The sequence below is a fragment of the Stegostoma tigrinum genome, unplaced genomic scaffold (assembly GCF_030684315.1).
Source record: "Stegostoma tigrinum isolate sSteTig4 unplaced genomic scaffold, sSteTig4.hap1 scaffold_57, whole genome shotgun sequence".
Taxonomy (NCBI): Eukaryota; Metazoa; Chordata; class Chondrichthyes; order Orectolobiformes; family Stegostomatidae; genus Stegostoma; species Stegostoma tigrinum.
Window position 1 is genome coordinate 1822726 of NW_026728505.1, and position 23080 is coordinate 1845805.

A 23080-nucleotide genomic window follows, 5' to 3' on the forward strand; every position below is an offset into this window, starting at 1 on the left:
TAGTGGAGCAGATAGGTGGAGAGAGGATGGACAGGTCAAGGAGTTGGGGATTAAGCCAGTAAAGGTGAGCTAGGTAAGGAGATTTGACGGGGGTTGGTCAGTGAGGAGGGAGGGGCGGGTAGTGGGATGGAAGACGGACAGGTCGAGGAGGCAGGAATGAGACTAGTAGAGGTGAGGTTAGTGTAGGTGGGAAGCAGGGGTGCGGGTTGGTCAGTGAGGGGGGATTGTAGGTGCTCCACAAAGCAGTCTCCAAGCATCTGAGATAACACGGTGTGAAGCTGGATGAACACAGCAGGCCAAGCAGATTCAGGGGAGCAGGAAATTTTGACGTTTCAGGTCGGGACCCTTATTCAAAAATGGGTGAGAGGAAGGGGATTCTGAAATAAATAGGGAGATAGGGAGGCGGATAGAAGATGGATAAAGGAGGAGATAGGGTAAAAGGAGACAGACAGGTCAAAGAGTTGGGCTTAGAACCAGTGAAGGCGACTGTAGGTGTGGAGTTAAGGGGAGATAGGTCAGTCCAAGGAGGATGGATAGGTCGGGAGGGTGTTGGGTGAGGATAGTGGGTAGGGGATGGTGGTGGGGCTTGAGATGGGAGGAATAGTTAGGGAGGCAGGGACTAGCTGGGCTGGTTTTGGCATGTGGTCGAGGGAGGGGAGATTTTGAAGCTTGTGAAATCCACATTGATACCCTTGGGCTGCAGGGTTCCCAAGCGAAATATGAGATGCTGTTCCTGCATCTTTCAGGTGGCATCATTGTGGCAATGCAGGAGGCCCAGGATGGACATGCCATCTGAGGAGTTGGTGGGGGTTGGGGGTGGAAATTGAAATGGTTCGCGACTGGAAGGTGTAGTTGTTTGTTGCGAACAGAGCATAGGTATTCCGCAAAGTGGTCCCCAAGCCTCCGTTTGGTTTCCCCGATGTAGAGGAGGCCACAACGGGAACAGCGGATACAGTACATAACATTGACAGATGTGCAGTTGAACAACTGTTTGATATGAAAAGTCTTCCTCGGGCCTGGGATGGGGGTGAAGGGGGAGATATAGGGGCAGGCATAGCACTTGCTTCGGTTGCATGGAAACATGCCGGGGGTGGTGGGGCTGGAGTGCAGTGTGGAGCGGACAAGGGAGTCACAGAGAGAGTAGTCCTTCCGGAAAGCAGATAAGGGTAAGAACGGAAAAATGTCTTTGGTGGTGAGGTCGGATTACAGATGGCAGAAATGTCAGACGAAGATGCGTTGGATTTGGAGGTTGGTCAGGTGGTATGTGAGGACGATGGGTATTCAGTTTTGGTTATTATTGCGAATAGCGGGTGTGAGGGATGAGTTGGGGGAAATGCGGGATACACGGTCGAGGGTATTTTTGATCACTGTGGAGGGGAAGTTGCGGTTTTTGAAAAAAGACGACATCTGGGATGTTTGGGAGTATCATAGACCGAGACATCTTTGTCAAAGATCATCAGTCTCCTTTGCTTTGTGCAGAACATCTTCTGTTTCTCCAACCTGACCTTACAATTAATATTCCTCAGTTCCTGAATCATTCTGATCAATCTCCTTTCAATCACTCCACAGACCCTCACATCCTTGGTGCACACCACCTGTTTGTGCAGACCCGAATGCTCTGTGTTCAAGTGGGTGATGTTATCACACACGGGCAATTGCTCAGTGACATCACCCTGAATCCTGGGCATTTCATGAACTGTGGGTTTCCTCTGACCCCAGTGGTTCTGATATCTTTTGAGCTGCAGACTCCAGCATTTGATTTTAAAGTTGAAGACAATGAAATTATTTCATTATTTTTAACCAGTAATGTACACATTTTGTAGCAGAGATAATAGGAACTGCAGATGCTGGAGAATCCGAGATAACAAAGTGTGGAGCTGGATGAACACAGAAGGCGAAGCAACATCTTAGGAGCACAAAAGCTGATGTTTCGGGCTTAGACCCTTCATCAGAAAAGCGGAATGGGGAGAGGGTTCTGATATAAATAGGGAGCGAGGGAGAGGCAGATCAAAGATGGATAGAGGAGAAGATAGCTGGAGAGGCAAAGGCGGCAGAAAAACTGCTCAATGTCCTAACGTGACTGCCATTCGTGGATGTGTGGGTGAATGAGGACAAAGGTGAGCCCCTTACTGAGGACTAACCGTTTGACCTCAGTCAGTGGGACGTCTGGGGAGATGGTGAAAATTCGGCAGGGCTCAGCGTGGCTGTGTCCTCTGGGGCTGCTGACTGTGGACTGTTTGGCCTGCAGTGTTCATCCAGCTCCACGCTTTGTTATCTCATGTACATATTTTGCTTCACGTGCTGTTCTCAGTTATCTGACTCCGGCATTGGTGTGATGTAAATCACGTCCCACTAACTTGAGTATTTTGCAGAGGTGACAAAGAAGGTTGATGAAGGCAGAGAGGGTAAACATTGTTTGGATGCACTTCGGAAAGGTGTTTGAAAAGGTTCCTCATGGTAGACTGGTTAGATCACATGGAATCCAGTGGAAGCTAGTGGTTTGGATCCAAGTCTGGCTTGAAGGCAGGAGGCACAGAGTGGTGGTAGAGTGTTGTATATCAGACTGGAGACCTGTGGTGTGTCACAAGAATCAGTGCTGGGACACTGCTTATCCAAACTTTATATAAATCATTTAGATGGAAGCATAGGAGGGATGGTTAGTAAGTTTGCAGATGGCCCCAAAATTCTTGTTGTTGTGGACAGTGAGGAATGTTATCTCAGAGTACAACGGGACCTTGATCAGATGGGCCAATGGGCCAAGGAGTGGCAGAGTTCAGATAAATGTGATGTGATGCGATTTGGTCAGGCAAGCTAGGGCAGGACTTATAAGTTAATGGGAGGGCCTTGGGGAGTGTCACCAAACAGAGACATTGGGGTGCAGATGCATAGTTCCTTGAAAGCGGAGCCACAGTTAGACAGGGTGGCGAAGGCGGCATTTGGCATGCTTGCTTTTATTCATCAATGTATTGTGTATCGGGGTTTGGGTGTTACGATGCAGATGTACAGAACATTGCCACTTTTAGAATACTGCACTCAGTTATAATATCCCTGCTACAGGAAAGTTGTTTAACTGAAAGGTTTCAGAAAAAAAAAGACTTACAAGGATGGTGCTTGGAATGAATGGTTTGAGCTACTGGGAGAGGAGGCTGAATAGGCCGGAACTGATTCCCTGGAACATTATAGGCTGAGGCGTGACCTTACAGAGGTTTATAAAATCATGAGGGGCTTGGATGGGGTGAATTGTCAATATCTTTTCCTCAAGGAAAGGAATCCAAACCTGAGAGCATGGGTTTAAGTTGAGAGGCGAAAGATTTAAAAGGGACCTGAGGGACAGTTTTACATGTAGAGAATGCTGCATGTATGAAGGAGGTGGTGCAATCACAGCTCTTAAACAGCATCAGGATTGGGAAATGAATCGGAAGGGGACAGAGGGATACGGGCCAAATGCTGGCAAATGGGACTAAAATAATTTAGGATATCTGGTTCGAATAGACAAGTTGCAGCAATCAGTCTGTTTCCATCCTTTATATCTCTACAGCTCTTGGATCTTAATTTGCAATTCTAAATTACCAGATTGTAATTGGAATGTTTGGAGTCGAAGCCAAACCATTTGTGACTTATTCAATGTACTGAACTTAATATCCAGCATCATGCTGCTCATTTCCATGAAGGGCGGGGAGTGACGTTCAGGATGTTGGAGTGGTTTGGGGACCAGAGTTCATATATTCCAGGTCAGATGGATTAGTCTAAGAAATTCTGTTTGTAACTGTGACCCAGTACTTCCTGACAGGGATATTACTTGATCAGAATTAGAATTTGTTTCAAGTATTTGATTTGATTTGGGAAGAGGCAGGCATTCATTGCTTTGCAAACAGTTCAGTTTGCTTAGTGCACAGAATAGAACAGCACAAAAATCAGACCCTTTTAGCAACTGCAGGCACATTGACACTGCAGGCAGTTACACATTCCAAAGAAACAGACAGGGTGGGATGGGTTTGGAGGGCAGGGGATGGTGATTCGCCTTTTTTTTTGTCACAAAGAGTCACATTTATCAAGGGAGGTAGACCCACCATCTTCAGCGGGTGGTTCCTTGCGGCCGTGCACTGCCTGAGAGGGCGCTGGAAGCAGAATTATTCATGGCCCTCAGGAGAGAGTTGAATGATGAGAGATTTACAGGGCATCGGGAAGGACTGGTGAAGTTACCCGGACAAACAGCTGATGCAGACAGTGACAGGCTGAAGCACCTTCCTCTGTGCTGGGACATTCTCTGAGTGTGCAGTTCTGTACCGATTGTTGCTGCAATCTCACTGACCCGCTGCTAGTCATGGAGCTGGTTGTTGAGGCTTGTTAGTGACGTCAGCTTTGCGCTATCTCATCTGATTGGTACATTTCCGATGATCTACATTCACTACGAAGATTTTTTTATAGAAAAGTGATGCAAAAGCACTGGTGCAAACTGACTTGTTTGCCCTGGTTAAGAGGCCCAGGTAACCATCCCAACACCCACAAACGAAGCTGCATTAGAACAATATTCCAACGAGCCACCACACACTGCAGCACAGAGGAACTATGCAGAGCAGAGGAAAATCACCCACACAGCGTATTCAAAAAGAATGTGTACCCTATGAACACAGTCCGCTGATTTCTCAGCAACAAACCCAAACAAACAGACAAAACGGGCTCAGAAACCATAACCACTCTCCCCTACATCAAAGACATTTCCGAAATGACTGCCAGACTACTCGGACCCCTTGGCATCAGGGTAGCCCACAAACCCACCAATACACTAAAACAGCAGCTAATGAACTTAAAAGACCCTATACAGATAACAAATAAAACGAACGTCATCTACAAAATACCTTGCAAGAACTGTGACAAACACTACATTGGACAAACTGGCAGGAAGCTAGCCACCAGGATACATGAACATCAACTAGCCACAAAACGACATGACCCACTATCACTCGTATCCTTACATACAGATAAGGAAGGACACCACTTTGATTGGGACAACACATCCATCCTAGGACAAGCCAAACAGAGACATGCACGAGAATTCCTAGAAGCATAGCATTCCAACCGGAACTCCATCAACAAACACATTGACTTGGAGCCAATCTGCCATCCCCTGAGAAAAAGAACAGGAAATGACATCACCAACCCAAGGAAACCTAACCAGATAAATAGAAAGCGGGACATAACACCAGCGCTTCGTCGGAGGCTCACTGATGATGTTACTAGAAAGGTGACGAAACGTCTGAAAACTAACCTTCCAGCTCAGCGAGCAAACTCACATCCAGGAGCTTTCTCCATCCTCTCCATGCATTGTTGTGGTATTGTCGTGTTCCCAGGAATGGTGCAATCTTATTAAACCAATTTTAAAAGCAGACTGATCAAAACTTTAAAAATACTAGGCATAAACACCTTGTTATCTCAGATTCTCCAGCATTTGAAGTTCCTACAATCCTTGAAGAACTATATGCTGGGATATGCTCAATGCTCTGGAACCATAATCATGGAATTCCTACAGTGTGGAAACAGGCTCTTCAGCCCAACAAGTCCACACCAAACCTCACAGCATCCCAGCCAGACCTATAACCCTCCTAATGTACCCCTCCCTGAATACAACAGGCAATTTAGCACAGCCAATCCACCTAACCTGCACATCTTTGGACTGTGGGAGGAAACCCACGCAGACACGGGGAGAATGTGCAGACTCCACACAGGCAGTCACCCAAGGCTGGAATCGAACCCGGGTCCGAGTGCTGTGAGGCAGCAGTGCTAACCACTGAGCCACCGTGCCACTGAAATGCTTTCTCTCAGTACTTTCACCCAACTTTCTCTAAATATGCTTGTTTCAAGGTAAATGTTAATCTCTCCTTTTATGCATGTTCAGCACTTGCTCTGAATGTTATCACCTCATCCCTGGTACATGCTGCACCTTCCCACCAACACCCTCCCTGAATATTCACACATGGCATCAGAAGTAAAAGAAAATCACCTGCTAACACTACCTCATTACAAATAGCATTTCAGAAAAAAATGCTATCGAAGTATTCACTAGTTTTGAATTTGATGATGATGAGTTGGATGTATTGAATGAGAGATTTTGGGAACACTGTGAGCCAGGAAAGGATATGGTGTATACAATGCACATTTTTCATTTGAGTGCAAGAACAACCAATCAGACAGGTGTGCATGTGACTGCTTCATTTTTCTCAAGTCGAGGCCTGTGAGTTTAATCAGATTACTGACTCACTGATGTGGGACACAACTGCGAATGACCAAGTCAGGTGGCATATTACGCCAAAAGCCAATTCTCACATTAGCCAGACCAATAGATATTTGCACATCTCGCAGAGTGAAATAAAAATGCTACATCAAGATGCAGAATTGCCTGTCCACAAAGTACATTCTTGCTGTCAGTACTCTACATGCTTTTCAGCACCTGAGACATGTTCTGCTCAGGGCCTGGCACAATATCTCTGCCTTACCCTGGCATTTTTGCACTTTGATGTCTCAACTAGAACCTAATGTCTCACAGTGCTCCTGTCTTGCCTGGTTGCTCATCACAGGCATAAGTCAGGCAGCTTAGCATTGTTATTACCAGCAGTCAGTCAAGGGCTGGTCAGCAGCTGTGGCAACTAATGCATTTTTTTCAACCAAATGGTCACATCTACAAGTCTCAGGGAAACAGTTCTCAGTCAGGGCAAGGGAGACAGGATTCAGTCAGGGGATCCTGACACAGCATGTCCAAGGAATCATTCGATATCAGCCCAGGGACTTTGACACTGTCAGTCAGCCATTTGGGGCAATCAGGATCAGGGAATCTGTATCACTACAGTACAGAGAGGTGGCCACACTCACTACTAATTATTCTCAAAATGCTGCAATAGACTTGTTGAGCCTGAATTATGTTCATCAATCCAAGCTGACCCTCTCCATTCCTGCCATTGGAGGTCAGTTTGATGAAATTCTCTAGGTTTTCGGGAGGTTCAAGTCCATAGCTCCCTGAAATAGCAACACAAGTAGATAAGATGGTGAAGAATTTCGCTTTCATGGTACACAGCATCAGGATATGGTCAACTTGGATGTCTGGTTCATAAGTGGCATGTCAGAGCATGCACTGTTAGTACGAGAATAACTATGGTTTCAACCACGAAATGGCCACAACTTGATCAAAAGAGAAAGTGACCATCAAGCAGTTTGAACTGTCAGCTGTCAAATAAATTAAGAGAGAGTTAAACGTATTTGCAGGAGTTTTTTTTAATTTTTTTTAAAAAATTCATTCATGGGCTGATCACATCACTGTATAAGAATGGCAGTTTCCTTCCCTAAAGGCCATCAGTGAACAGATGGGTTTTTTCCAAGAAAGACAATGGATTGACAGTCATCATCAAATTCTTATTTCCAGATGGATTCACACCTAGGTCCCCGGACCAGTATCTCAGGCTCTAGGGAAGTGATGGACAGAAGACTAAATAGAAAATACGTACTAGGAATCACACAATGTCTTGGTTTATGTTTCCATCATGAGATCCATCGCTGCTATGGACACCAGGTAAAGAGCTGAAGAGACTGCAATGCCCCCAGGCAGAGTCACAGCGGTCACCAGGTTTCACAGGCGACTGGGAAAATGCAATCAGGGATTATAGGACATGACTCATCCCAATCCTATGTTTGGATTTAAAACTTTCCTTTGATTTTTAATCTACAAAATGAAAGATTACCTTGTTTCCAATAAACAAACATCTGTGGAGAGCAACAGAATCCGTCACTGTAAAGGTGCGCAGACCTATCTAACAAATAAAGGGCCATTGAATTCATCACAGAATTCCTACAGTGTGGAAGATGGCCATTCAGTCAATACCAACCCTCCAAAGAGCATCCCAACCAGTCTCACACCGTACCCTATCCCTGCAATTTGCACACAAGATACTGTGGGCAATTTAGCATAGTCAATCTACATAATTTGCACATTTTTGGACTGAAACCAGAGCATCTGGAGGAAACTCACGCAGACAGTGTCTGGGTTAGACACTCTTCGTCAGGTCAGTGCGGACTTGATGGGCTAAGTGGTCTGCTCCCATACTGGAGGGATTCTCTGATCTCCAGAAACAAGCCCAAAACACATGGTTTTTGAATCTACTATAACAAATGTGTGGAGCTGGATGAACACAGCAGGCCGAGCAGCATCTCAGGAGCACAAAAGCTGACGTTTCAGGCCTTGTCCCTTCTCTAGGCCTGAAAAGTCAGCTTTTGTGCTCCTGAGATGCTGCTTGGCCTGCTGTGTTCATCCAGCTCCACATTTTGTTGTCTTGGATTCTCCAGCATCTGCAGTTCCCATTATCACTGATACTATTTTTGATTCTACTGTTAGCTATATTGAAACCAAATCAACTTATTCAGAAATTTGCTGGTAGTTAACCAGTCCTGATAAACGAGGAAATCCCTTTTCACATATCGTGCAGGTGGATAGTCTTTAGTCAGTGTGAATGTGTCGATGTGTTGTGACAACGTGACTATTTCCAAGCTCTACCTTACACAACTGTTAGTGTGACATTTTATTCACAATACCAGCACCTTTAATTGAGCAGGGATCAGTAACATCTGTACAAACAGCCCAAAACCATGGTTCATTTGCTAGTGAGAGTGACAGCAAAGTCCTTCAACTGTGGTTGTCTGTGAACTCGCTGGTGTGTTAACAGTTTGGATGACAATGAATCCCTTCCCACACTCAGAGCTCATGAAAGGTCTCTCCCCAGAGTGAACTCGCTGGTGTATCAGTGGGGAATTCCAGTCAGCAAAGCCTTTCCCTCATGCAGAACAGGTCAATGGTCTCTCTCCAGTGTGCCTCTGGTGGTCAGTTTCTAGCTGGGATCGATGAAGAAATTCCTTCCTGCAATCTGCACATTTCCACACTCTCTCCCAGTGTCACTGCACTGGTGTTTGGACATTTCAGATGAATCTTCACAGACTCTTCAACATACACACCATGTGCTTTTCTCCCCACTATGAGTGCTGCTTTTTCCTTCAATGTTCAAAATCCTGAGAAAATTGGGTTTGTGATAAACAAAGTGACTGTCAGACCTGGATGTGGAACAGTTTGAATTGTCCGACTGCAGACTATACTTTCAAACAGAAAGTAAGTGTAGCGAGTAAGAAACCAGAAGGACACACACATTGTGAAACTGAGAAATTCTCTGGACATGTGTGGAGCAACACTTGGGGAATATGCTAGATCACCATTAGAACAAATTCATTCACAAATATCCTCCAGGTAAGGGATCCAGTCAGTGTTTGCATCAAACTACCAAAAGAGAGAGGTGGGAGAGCCAGGGAGGAAGGACAGTCATTGTATAGATCTGTAACTCAATCTTTTGATCCCTCTGAAAGACTAAGAATAGTGCAGAAGTAAAATTGTGGAAATCTGAAATGAAAACAAAAAAGAATGCTTCGTCAGAGTTGTACAGCACAAAACAATCCCTTTTGTCCCAGTTGTCCACGCTGACCAGATATCCCAAATTAATCTAATCCCATTTGCAAGCATTTGACCTATATTCTGCTACACCCTTCCTATTCACATACAACATTTAAAAGGTATCTGGATGGGTAACTGTACCAGCTTCCACCAGTCCCTCTGGCAGCTCATTCTACACAAGCACCACCCACTTTCCCTTTAAAAAAACAAAATTTGCTGGAAAAGCTCAGCAGGCCTGGTAGCATCTGTGGAGGAGGGAAAAAAAGTTAACATTTTGGGACCGGTGACCCTTCCTCAGAATCCGAAACTCTTCTCTCCTCCAGAGATGCTGCCAAACCTGCTGAGCTTTTCCAGCAACTTTGTTTTTTTTTTCAGATTTACAAAATCTGCAGTTCTTTTGGTTCTCAGCTTAAGCCAGTGTTATTAGTTCTAGTCTCCCCTAACCTGGAGAAACAATCTTGGCCACTCACCCTACGCCCACCATAATTTTAACAACGTCTATAAAGGTCACCAGTCAGCCTTCAATGCTTCAGGGAAAATAGCCCCAGCATATTCAACCTCTCCCTACAGCTCAAAACTTCCACCTCTTGCAACATTCTTGTAAATCTTTTCTGCACCCTGCTAAGTTTGACAGCATCATTCCTATAGCAGGGAGACCAGAACTGAACACAGTATTCCAAAAGCAGCATCATCAATGCCTTGCTCAGCCTATAACATGACCTCCCAACTCCTACACTCAATGCACTGACCAATAAATGCAGCACAGCAAATATCATCTTCACTACCTTCTGTACCTGCAATTCACCTTCAAGGAACTGTGCACATGCACCCCAAGGAGTTTCTGTTACATAACAATCCCCAGGGCCTCATCATTAACTGTTTAAGTCCTGCGCTGATCACAATTACCATAATGCAATCGCTCACATTTATCTGAACTAAAAACTTATTTCTATCACTCCTTAGCCCATCAACCCATCTGATTACGTTCCCATTGCACTTGGAGGTAAACTCCTTTGCTGTCTACTACAACAATTTTAGCGTCATCTGCAAACTTACTAACCATTCCTCCAATATTCATTCCACATGATTTGCATCAATGATAAAAAAAGCAGTGGACCCAGCACCGATCCTTGCAGCACACTGCTGTTCATAGTCCTCTAGAATGAATCCGCTCCCCCCCAACCCACCATGATCCTGTTTCCTACCTTCAAGCCAATTTTGTTTCAAATAGCTAACTCTCCCTGGATCCCATTTGATCTAATCTTGCTAACCAGTCCATCATGTGGAGCTCTGGTGAATGCCTTGCTGAAGTCCATATAGACAGTGTTCACTGCTTTGCCTTCTTCAATCTTCTTTGTCACTTCTTCAAATAAACTCAATCAATTAAGTGAGACAAGATTTCCTACTCACAAAGCCATGTTGACTATCCCTAATCAGTCTTTTCTTCTCTAAACACATGCAAATCCAGTCCCTCTGAATCCCCTCCAGCAATTTACCCACCACTGACATCAGGCTCAACGGTCGATGGTCCTCTGGCTTTTCCTTAAAGAATGGCACCACATTAGCCACCCGGCCTTCTGGCACTTCACTAGTGTCAGTGATACAAATACCGCAGCAAGGGGCCAACAATTATTTCCCCAGCTTCTCCCAGAGTTTGAGTGTAACACCTGATCAGGTGCCAGGGACCTATCCACCTTTATGCATTTTAAGACATCCAGCACCTAGATCTCTGTAATAGAGATACTTCTCACGACTCACGATGTATGTTTCCAAGCTTTCTCCCTTCCATATCCTTCTCTGCAGTAAATACTAATGTGAAATACTCATTCACGATCTCAGCCTGCAGTTCCACACAGACAGCCTTGTTGATCTTTAAAAGGCGCCCTATTTTCTCCCTAGTTGCTTTTTTGTCCCAAATGAAGTTTCAGAATCTCTTGGGATTTCCCTTAACTCAATTTGCCAAAGATAGCTCATGTCTCCTTTTTGCCGTCCTGATTTCCCTCGAGTATACTCCTACTGCCCCTATACTTCGAGGGATTGACCCAATTCCTGTTGTCAATACCTGACATGTGCTGCCTTCTTTTTCTTGACCAGAGCCTCAATTTCTCCAGTCATCCCGTATCCCCTACATTTACCAGCGTTGCCCTTCACATGAACAGAAACATATTGTGCCTGGGCTCTCCTTATTTTAGTTTTGAGGGCCTCCCACTTTCCAAGCATTCCCTGACCTGCATATTACCTCTCCCGATCATCTTTTGGAAGTTCCTGCCCAATAATGTCAAAGTTAGCCTTACTTCAATTTAATACATACTTAGAATTTTGAAATGTATAAGTTTTATATTTAAACTGATCACATCTGCCTGCATCTGGCATATACTCCTCTAAACCTCTCTTATCTATGTCTTTATTCAAATGTCTTTTAAACAACGTGACTGTACCTGTATCTACCACCTCCTGAAAGTTCATTCCACACATGGACAACTCCATAAGAATAAAAATATCCCTCATGTCTTTTTAAATATGTCTTTCTCCTCTCACCTTACACACATGTCCCCTTGTCTTGAAATCACCCAACCTTGGGAATAAACCCTTGCTATTCACATAATCTGTGCCCTCATGATTTTATGAACCTCTAAGGTCACTCCTTAACCCGTTATGCTGCAGTGAGAAAAGTCCTAGCTTTGGCTGTCTATTTGAGAATCAAGCCCTCCAATCCTGGCAACATCCCAGCAAGTCTATTCTGAACTGTCTCCAGTTTAATAATAATGTCCTTCCTGTAACAGGGCAACCAGAGCTGCACACAATACCTCAAATGAAGCCTAAACAATGTCGTATACAACCTCAACACAACATCCCAACTGAGACTCAGAGGTCTGAGCAATGAAGGCAAGTGTGCTAAACAACATATTAACCAGCCTGACTACTTGTCTACATAAACTTCAAAGTAGTATGTACCTGAATCTCAGCATTTCTCTGTGCCACAACTCTACCCTGGGTGCAACCATCAATTGTACAAGTCCTACCCTTGTTCATTTTACCGAAATACAATATCTCACATTTATTCAAATTGAACTTCATCCTCCACTCAACTCATTGACATAATTCAACAAGATCTCGCTGTCATCTTAGATAACCTTCACTAACCACTAATTCTAGTATCATCTGCAAACTTACTAATCTTGTCCCTTAAATTCTCATCCAAATCATTAATCTAAATGAGAAACAAAAGTGGCCCCTGCACCGATTGCTGTGGAACACACTGGTCACAGAACTCCACTCTGAAAAATCCCCCAACACCACATTCTCTCTGACAACTAAGCCAATTCCGCTTCCAATTAGCGAGCTCTTCCTGAATCACGTGAGATCTAACTTTACTCATCAGTCTACCATGTGGAACCCTGTCAAAGGCTTCACTCTCACTCTGGGAGGTGCTGCAAATCTGACCCAATTCCCCCGCCATTTGTCCATCATTCCTTGAAAAGTTAAATCCCAACTCTCTTCTGAGAATAACTGCTAAATCTGCATCCAGCTGCCATTCAGACTGTTCCAGATCCTGGGAACTTGCTGAGTCAAACAAACAATCTTCACATTTTCACCCTGCATTATTTGCCAATTAGCTGAATGTTGTATTCTATGGTTACCAAACATTACTACTACAATGGAAAATTCTCTCAACTTCTGTTAGCTCTCTCCAAACCAGAGACCCACCATAATTTTAATTGACTTATGGGATGTGGTCTTTGCGGCACAGACTAATATTGATTGCCCATTTTTATTCAATTTTGAGAAAGTGGTACTTTCTATTACTGCTGCACTCCATCTGCTGTAAGTACACCACTGTGCTGTTTGGATGATAATCCGCCCTGGAGCCTCACCACCCTCCCTATTGCAGGAATCATACCTCAAACCTCACTACCCACCCGATCATGCCCTCGAGCCTCACTACCTGCATTACTGCAGGCATCACCCTCGAGCCTCAACACGCTTCGCATCCCTGGAATCCCTCTCCAGCCTCACGACCTGCCTATCGTTAGAATCCCCCACTAGCCTCATAACTCACACCATCTATTCAGATTCCTCCAGTCTCACAAACCACCTTATCTCTAATCTCCTCCAGCCCACAAACTGCTCCCACGATGAAGCATTCCACTCCCGCACATCCCAGATGTCCAAGTTCTTCAAGGACCGCAACGTTCCCCCGACAGTGGTCGAGAACGCCCTTGACTGCGTCTCCCGCATTTCCCGCAACACATCCCTCACACCCCGCCCCCGCCACAACCGCCCCAAGAGGATCCCCTCGTTCTCACACACCACCCCACCAACTTCTGCATACAACGCATCATCCTCCGACACTTCCGCTATCTACAATCCGACCCCACCGCCCAAGACATTTTTCCATCCCCACCCGTCTGCTTTCCAGAGAGACCACTCTCTCCGTGACTCCCTTGTTCGCTCCACACTGCCCTCCAAACCCACCACACCCAGCACCTTCCCCTGCAACCACAGGAAATGCTAGACTTGCCCCCACACCTCCTCCCTCACCCCTATCCCAGGCCCCAAGATGACTTTCCACATTAAGCAGAGGTTCACCTGCACATCTGCCAATGTGGTATACTGCATCCACTGTACCCGGTGTGGCTTCCTCTACATTGGGGAAACCAAGCAGAGGCTTGGGGACCGCTTTACAGAACACCTCCGCTCGGTTCACAATAAACAACTGCACCTCCCAGTCGCAAACCATTTCCACTCCCCCTCCCATTCTTTAGATGACATGTCCATCATGGGCCTCCTGCAGTGCCACAATGATGCCACCCGAAGGTTGCAGGAACAGCAACTCATTCCGCTTGGGAACCCTGCGGCCCAATGGTATCAATGTGGACTTCACCAGCTTCAAAATCTCCCCTTCCCCCACCGCATCCCAAAACCAGCCCAGTTCATCCCCTCCCCCCACTGCGTCACACAACCAGCCCAGCTCTTCCCCTCCACCCACTGCATCCCATAACCAGTCCAACCTGTCTCTACCTCCCTAACCTGTTCTTCCTCTCACCCGTCCCTTCCTCCCACCCCAAGCCGCACCTCCATCTCCTACCTACCAACCTCATCCCACCTCCTTGAGCTGTCCGTCTTCCCTGGACTGACCTATCCCCTCCCTAACTCCCCACCTATACTTTCCTCTCCATCTTCGGTCCGCCTCCCCCTCTCTCCCTATTTATTCCAAAACCCTCACCCCATCCCCCTCTCTGAAGAAGGGTCTTGGCCCGAAACGTCAGCTTTTGTGATCCTGAGATGCTGCTGGGCCTGCCGTGTTCATCCAGCCTCACATTTCATTATCTTGGATTCTACAGCATCTGCAGTTCCCATTATCACAAACTTCTTTAGCTCTATAATTGTCTTCAGCCTCACAAATCTCTCTTTGTCTGAGGTCTCCTCCAGCCTCACAATCTTCCCCCTTTCTGTAATCTCTTCCAAGCTCACTTTTCCCTATTTTTGTAGTCTTCTCCAGTCTCAGAACCCTTCCTGTCTCTAATATCGTCCGGCCTCACAAATGGATGATACAAGAAGGATATTTCTTTCCTCTGATACAATCCTTATTTTTATACAACCACTTGATGGCGGTGCTTTCACTTTCCTGGGCTTCAGGCCCCAGAATTGAGGTAAACCGCATTACGTCTATACCTCCCTTTTCTCCCGAAAATACTGACCAATCATGAGACATTTATTCTAATAGCTCATATTCTGAAATGACTTGAAATATTGCTGGGTATCTTCCTATGTGAACTGCCTCGGAGGTCTACAGTACAGAAAAAGACTTTGTGGCCCATCCAGCCAGTGCCGGTTAAAAATCACCTAACCGTTCTAATCTAATTTTCCAGAACTTAGCCCATAGACTTGTCTGCGTTGGCATCACAAAAGTGTGTATCTAAATATGCCTTAAACGCTATGAGGATCTCGGTGCCTACCACCCTCACAGACAGTGAGGTTCAGTGCCATTGTCACAGCATGATGACATCACAGACAGGAACAGAGACGAGCTGAGTCTGTGCAAACCAAAGATCCCACACACACTGTGAAGGACGGGAGGGTCCCTGATAGGGGGCAGAGGAGATTTAACAGAATGGTTTGTAGGGAGGGGGTTTTTAGTTGCATGGTTAGGGCTGTTATTATAATTTCATGTGACTTAGACATTGCTGGTACATATTGAGAATAACCATCTACAATAGATGGACTCTGCTTCTCAACCTCTCCCCTCGCCTGGGGTGTGGTAATCTTCAGGTTAAACCAGCCCTATGGTCAGGTAGGACTACGGTGACTTTACCTTTGGCACAGTGATGCCACTTTCCTTCGGTGGTGTAGAGGGGAATGTTGAATGTGGTGGATGTGACACCACTCTGACAGTGCTTCACCTGGAGGATGTTACCTTTCTTTAATATTGTTGGGGCTGTACTCATGCAGGGAAGTGGAAAATGTGCCAACACAATCCGGATGAGTGCCTTACACACAGGAAACAAAAAGTCATTGGAGAATCAGGTGCTTGGAGAAACTAAGATTGATCTCCTTTTAACAAAGGATTTTGAGGGGACCTTAATAGGTAGTGTTTACAAAAGATAAACATTAGGATGGCAAAATGTACACTCAACTGGCCATAAGAAAGGACTACAGGACATATATTGAAAGTCGTAGGAAAGATCTATTGAGAGAATGGAGTAATAAGAGAGAAATTTTACATGGCAAGTGGGAACGAGCAGGAACACAATGAGAATATCCAGGTGCTGATGAATTAAGTAATTCTGTCAGTTTCGTGTTACAATTATTGAGCTTCCCACCTGAAAGTCCACTTGTAATACTCTGTAACACAAATTCATAAAATACATCACTGACAGTCTGGTTAGAAATTCACAACATCCCCTCCTCCGGGCCAAGGATAACTGTGCATTGTTCCTGCTGCACATTATTCCTTGTGGGGGTCCACAGTTGATTCAGGGGAATAGCACAGTGCTATTCCGACCAGATTATTTGACCTGGGAGTACTCAGCATTGACTCTGACGCCTGGAAGTCTCATGGCTCCTGCTGATTACGATGTACCATCCTCCCTCTGTTGATAAATCGGCAGCAGTATTATCGCTAGATTATTGATCCAGAGACCGAGATAACATTCTGGGGACCTGGGTTCGAATCCTGCCATGGCAGATGGTGAAAATTGAATTAAATAATGATCTGAAATTAAGAGTCTACTGATGACCATGAAACTGTTGCCAATTATCAGGAAAGACCCATCTGGTTCGCTTATGTCCTTTCAGGAAATTTGCCATCCTTACCTGGTCTGGATGACATGTGACTCCAAAACATAGCGATGTGGTTGACTTTATTGCCTTCCAGGTAATAAATGCTGGTGCAGCCAGCAATTTCCACATCCCAAGAGTGAATTTTAATAAACAAAAACTCCTCCATGTTGAACAGCTCTTGGAGAAAGCACTGAGAGTGTGAACAGCACTAAATGTACTCAATGTCCACCTTCAGGAGTAATTTGCAGGAGGATTACCAATCAGGCTAGTCGGGTCCTAAAGGACAAAGCTGCCTGGCTGGGACTGCAGCAGGTGGTGACGCACCAAACGGGGAAAACATAGCTGATCTCATCATCACCAATTTCCCAGCTGCAGAGGCATCTGTCAGTGACAGAATTGATAACAGCGCCCACCGCACACTCCTGTGGAAACAAAGCCTCATCTTAAACTTGATAATACCCCCCCCCCATTGCGTTGGGTGGCACGAACTTTGGCTGAAAGGAAGAGACACAGGAACTCCAAACCTGATATCTAAGAGGCTTTGAGAGAGACTACAACAGTAGCAGACCTTCTCCAGCACAATCTGTAACCTCATGGCCCAGCATACCCTACAGTCAGCCATTGCCATTGACCCAGGAGACAAACACTGGTTGAATGGAATAGTATCGGAGTACATGCCAAGAACAGCACAAGGCAGACTTAAAAATAAGGTGCCAACCTGGTAAAACTACCAAACAGGACTACCTGCATGCTAAATACCATAAGCAGCAAGAGTTAGAGCTAAGCCACCCCATAACCAATAGATGAGATGTAAGCTCTGCAGTTCTGTCACACCCAGTCGTGAATGGTGACGAACAATTAAACAACTCACTGGAGGAAGCATGCCAAAAATCCCCATCCTTACTGACAGAGGAGCCCAACCTATCCATGCAAAAGACAAGTCTGCAGCAATCTTAAGCCAGAAGTGTCAACTGGATGATCCATCTCAGCCTTCTCCAGAGGTCCCCAACATCAGAGATGTGATTTTTCATCCAATTTGATTCATTTCAAATAATATCAATAAATGGAAGAATTGTGCAAAGGTTATGGGTCCTGACAACACTGGCAATAGTACCGATGACTCGTGCTCTAGAGCTTGCTAGCCACCAAGCCAAACTGTTTCAGTCCTGCTACAGCACTGGCATCTACTGCCAATTTGGAAAATGGCCCAGGTCTGTTCAGCACAAAAACACAGCAAATCCAACCCGACCAATTTCCCCTCAAGCAGTCTACTCTCTATCGTCAGTAAAGTGATGGAAGGTGTTGTCAACAGCAGTATTCAGCAGCACTTACTCAGCAGTAACCTGCTCAGTGACACCCAGTTTGGGTCACGGCGGGCACTCGGTTCCTGATTTTATGACAGACTTGATCCACAAATTCACAAGCAGCTGAATCCCCGATGTGAGGTGAGGGGAAACAGCAGAGCCCTGCACAAAAACCACTTATTTTCACTTCAGTGACAATGACCCAACAACAACACCTCAGTTTCAGCTCATTTGCTGAACCTCTCATCTATTCCTGTGTTACCTCTAGACTTAACTATCCAAACACACTGCCAGTCAGCCTCCCACATTCAACGGCCCTGAAACCTCAAGAATACCTAAAATTCTGCTGCACACAAGTTCATTTGTACCAAGACCTGTTCACCATCACTGCTGTGCTCCCTGACCCACAAAGGCTCCTATTCATAAGCAACAATTTAAAATTCTCATCCTTGATTTAATTCCTGGCTGTGATGAGCCCTATCTCCCTGCACTACACAACCTTCAAGGCTTCGACAATTCATTTAGTTTCAGACTCCAACAATGCGCTTTGTCATTGCTTCACGACTGGAGGCTGTTTCTACAGTTGCCAGGCAACATGGTCTGGAATTCCCATGATAAGCCTCTTAGGTTTGCTTTCCTTCTTTAAGGAGTCAGGAAAACCTGCAAATTTGGTAACTTTTTGGTCACCTGATCTAATATGGCCTTATGTCAAAAGTTACTGGATAATATTTTTGTGAAATTCTAAAACATGATAACAATACAAATTGTTTGTTGATTTGGACACACCATCAGCTCTTCAGTATCGCTAGATGACCGAGCTGAAACTTCTCAAACGGCCGCATTGTGGGAGCACCTTCATCATACGAACTGCAGCAGCACACAAAAGTTAAATATCACCTTCTCCACAGGTAACAGGGCTTTGGCAACGATCGCTGGTATCTGTGGAAGGAGAAACAGTAAATGTTGCAGAAGTGCAAAATGAATGACGAGAATAAAAATGCTGTCGAATTTGTTGGTCTGAAATGGAAGAAAAATGCACTCTCTTTCTGGGAAATATTTCCTGGCTGTGAAAGATACCATTCAAAAATTAATCTGGTAAAACAGCAGCAGATGGTGAGGGGGTGGGCAGCAGTGGAAAATTTATTTACAAAAAAGCTAAAGGAATTAACTATAAAATACTGCAGAGATCAAATATACCCATCATTAGAGACTGACACCGACAAAGGTGATCAGGGAGCACAGACCTGAGTAGGAGCAGTGCGAGCTGCTATGATCCCACACTCTGGGAAAGAAATCCAGAAGAAACAAACACTTGGATAAGAGATAATGGGAACTGCGGATGTTGGAGAATCCGAGACAACAAGGGGCGGAGCTGGATGAACACAGCAGGCCAAGGAGCATCAGAGGAGCAGCATAGGTGACGTTTCGGGCCTAGACCCTTCATCAGAAATCGGGGGAGGGGAAGAGGATTCTGAACTAAATAGGGAGAGAGGGGGAGACAGATTGAAGATGGAGAGAGAAGATAGGTGGAGAGGAAACAGACAAGTCAAAGAGGCAGGCATGGAGCAGGTGAAGGAGAGTACAGGTGGGGAGGTAGGGAGGTGATAGGTCAGTCCAGGGAGGACAAACAGGTCAAGGCGGTGGGATGAGGTTAGTAGGTAGGAAACAGGGATGCAGCTTGAGGTAGGAGGAGGATATACAAGAGACGAAGAACAGGTTAGGGAGGTGGAGACAAGCTGGGCTAGTTTTGGGATGTGGTTGGAGGAGGGGAGATTTTGAAGCTTGTGAAATCCACATTGACACCATTGGGCTGCAGGGTTCCCAGGCAGAATATGAGCTGCTGTTCCTGCAACCCTCGGCAGGCATTGCTGTGGCACTGCAAGAGGCCCAGGATGGACACGTCGTGAGGAATAGGACGGGGTGTTGAAATGGTTCGCGACTGGGAGGTGCAGTTGTTTATTGCGAACCAAGCGTAGGTGTTCTGCAAAGCCGTCCCCAAGCCTCCGCTTGGTTTCCCTGATGTAGAGGAGGCCACAACAGGTACAGGGGATGCAGTATACCACATTAGCAGACGTGCAGTTGAACATCTGCTTGATGTGAAAAGTCATCTGCTTGATGTGAAAAGTCTTCTTCGGGGCCTGGGATGGGGGTGAGGGTGGTGTGGGGGTGAGGGTGGTGTGGGGGCAGGTGCAGCAATTCCTACAGTTGCGGTTGAAAGTGCCAGGTGTGGTGGGGCTGGAGGGGAGTGTGGAGCGGACAAGGGAGTCATGTACGGAGCGGTCCCTCTGGAATGTTGACAAGGGTGGGGAGGGGAAAGTGTCTTTGATGGTGGGGTCGGATTGCTGATGGCAGAAGTGTCAGAGGATGATGCGTTTGATCCGGAGATTGGAGGAGTGATGTGAGGATGAGGGGGATTCTTTTTCGGTTGTTATTACAGGGACGGGCTGTGAGGGAGGAGTTGTTGAAAAATGCAGGAGACAGTGAAGGTCGTTCTCGATTACTGCCGGGGGGGGGGGGGGTGAGTGGGGACTGGGGTTGCGGTCCTTCAAAAACAAGGACATCTGAGATGTACGGGAGTGGAACCCTGGGAGCAGATGCGGCGGAGGTGAAGGAATTGGGAATAGGAGATGGCATTTTTGCAGGACGGTGGGTGGGAGGAGGTGTATTCTAGGTAGCTGTGGGAGTCAGTGGGCTTGAAATGGATATCGGTTTCTAGATGGTTGTCCAAGACGGAAACAGAGGTCTAGGAATGTGAGAGAGGTGTTAGAGATGGTCCAGGTGAACTAAAGTTTGGGGTGGTAGGTACTGGTGAAGTGGACGAACTGCTCGAGCTCCTCATGGGAGCACAAGGCAGCGCCGATACAGTCATCTGTGTACTGGAGGAAGAGGTGGGGCTCAGGGCCAGTGTAGGTACAGAAGAGGAATTGTTCCAACAAAGAAGCAGGCATAGCTTGGGCCCATGCGGGTACCCATGGCCACCCTCTTCATCTGTAGGGTGTGGGAGGAGTTGATAGAGAAGTTGTTGAGGGTGAGAATGAGTTTGGCAAAGCACCTAAGGTGGGGGGGGGGGGTGGTCAGTGGAGGGGTACTGATCAGACCTGCAGGACGGGAAATAGCGTAGGGCTTTTAGGCCATCTGTATGGGGAATGCAGGTGCTCATGTGGTATACTGCATCCACTCTACCCTTTGTGGCCTCCTCTACATCAGGGAAACCAAGCAGAGGCTTGGGGACCACGTTACAGAACTTCTACACTCAGGTCACACGAAACAACTGCTCATCCCCACTTCCCTAACCTGTTCTTCCTCTCACCCATCCCCTCCTCTCAACTCAAGCTGCACCCCCATTTCCTACCTGCTAACCTCATCCCAACCACTTGACCTGTTGATCCTCCCTGGACTGACCTACGGAGTAGGTCCCCGCCACACCTACACTCACTTTTACCTGCTCCATCCCCACCTCTTTAACTTGTCTGTCTCCTCTCCACCTGCCTCTCCCTCTCTCCCTATTTATTTCAGAATCCCCTTCCCCTCCCGCATTTCTGAAGGGTGTAGGCCCGAAAACGCCAGCTTTCCTGCCCCTCTGACGCTGCCTGTCCTGCTGCGTTCCTCCAGCCCCACACCTCGTTCTCTCACTTTCAGCCAGAGGCGGCGGCGCATGCGCCCAGCTTGAGCTCGGCCATGCCAAAGTTTTAAAGCTGCCGCGCATGCGCCCCGCGGATCATTGCCCCCAATAAAGATGGTGGCGGTCACACGGGCCTATCGTCATCTGAGGCATTGATTTGTTTTCTGCAAACATGAGTCTGGGAGTTTCAAACGTGTGTGTTTTCCGACGTGCACTAAGTGTTTGTAAAACTTCCAAACCCATACGAATATCACTCCCCTCCCGCTTTCTGCCGTTTTGCTTTCTTTACCGCGTCCTGCTCTTACCTCCGTTGCACAAATCTTGGTCTCAGCGAAGGAGCTAGGCCCGAAACATCAGCTTTCCTGCTCCTCCGATACAGCTTGACCTGCTGTGTTCATCCAGCTGCACACCGTGTTATCTCAGCGACTCTGGACCGCTCTAATGGATGATCACGTGGTTTGCACCGATCCCGCCCCTTTTTCATCCCGATTGGCTAAAAGGGCAGGGACTTCCGCCCGGCCCTGAACTGCATCTCTGTGCTCATATTGGTCCCGCACTGACATCAATCACCCAGACGCCATTGTTAGCTGGAGCATGTGCAGTGCTTTGTGTTGTCATTGTCAGAAGCAAATGATCGTCGTCACAATGTTGCATTTTGAGACAAATGAGCCTGAGAACTGGATGAGAAAGATTGTTACATTAGCGACCCTGGGGTTTTAAAAAGTCGCTCTGAGGAAGGGGCACTGCACCCGAAACATGATCTCTTTTTTAACCTTCACAGATGCTGCTAGACCTGCTGAGCTTTTCCAGCAACTTTGTTTTTGTACCCGATTTACAACATCCCAGTTCTTTTGTTATTTTTTAATAAGTCGCGTTTGAAAAGGCTTCCTGCAGCTCAAAGCTAAAGATACTCTTGATACCGCTCTGTCAGTGAATAGAGAAATGGCGGTGAAATAAGGGTAATAAATACAGATATAGCAGTCCTCAGGTAAGATGTAAAGAGAATAGCTTTGAATATGAAGAACATCACGTGGTGAAGTGAGGTGAGTGTTGTGCATATGAACTGTGATTGGGCAGAGAGGGAGGTTAATCAAAAAAGAACAAGCAGAAAGGAGATTCTCATGAAAGGTCTGTGCAATGGAAAGCAACGAGAATCAGAAGATAAAAGCTCAAGACGGAGTTTGAAGACCAAGGCTGCAAAAACTTCAATGAGTTGTTTAACTGCTAGTTATTGGCATAAGCAGCATAAACCACACTCAACTGGAAATAGCTGTCTGAGTTTGTCACTGTAGTTTACTTCATAACAGACAAACTCCACACTTTGTCTCAATAAAGCTGGCAGTTGGTTCACAAATTAGTTCTGCTGCCAAGTCTGTTCCTGTTTGAAAA

The 23080-nt window shown here is 46.2% G+C and overlaps 1 long non-coding RNA gene across 1 annotated transcript; it reads right to left on the reverse strand.

The window, feature by feature from the left end:
* Window positions 1-8287: 8287 nt before the first annotated feature.
* On the reverse strand, window positions 8288-22144 carry LOC132208904 (uncharacterized). The gene is made up of 3 exons (XR_009445010.1): window positions 21997-22144; window positions 18856-19008; window positions 8288-9430 (listed from the first exon to the last, which is right to left on the reverse strand). It is a non-coding gene; the product is annotated as an uncharacterized LOC132208904 (long non-coding RNA).
* Between the last annotated feature and the right edge of the window lie 936 nt (window positions 22145-23080).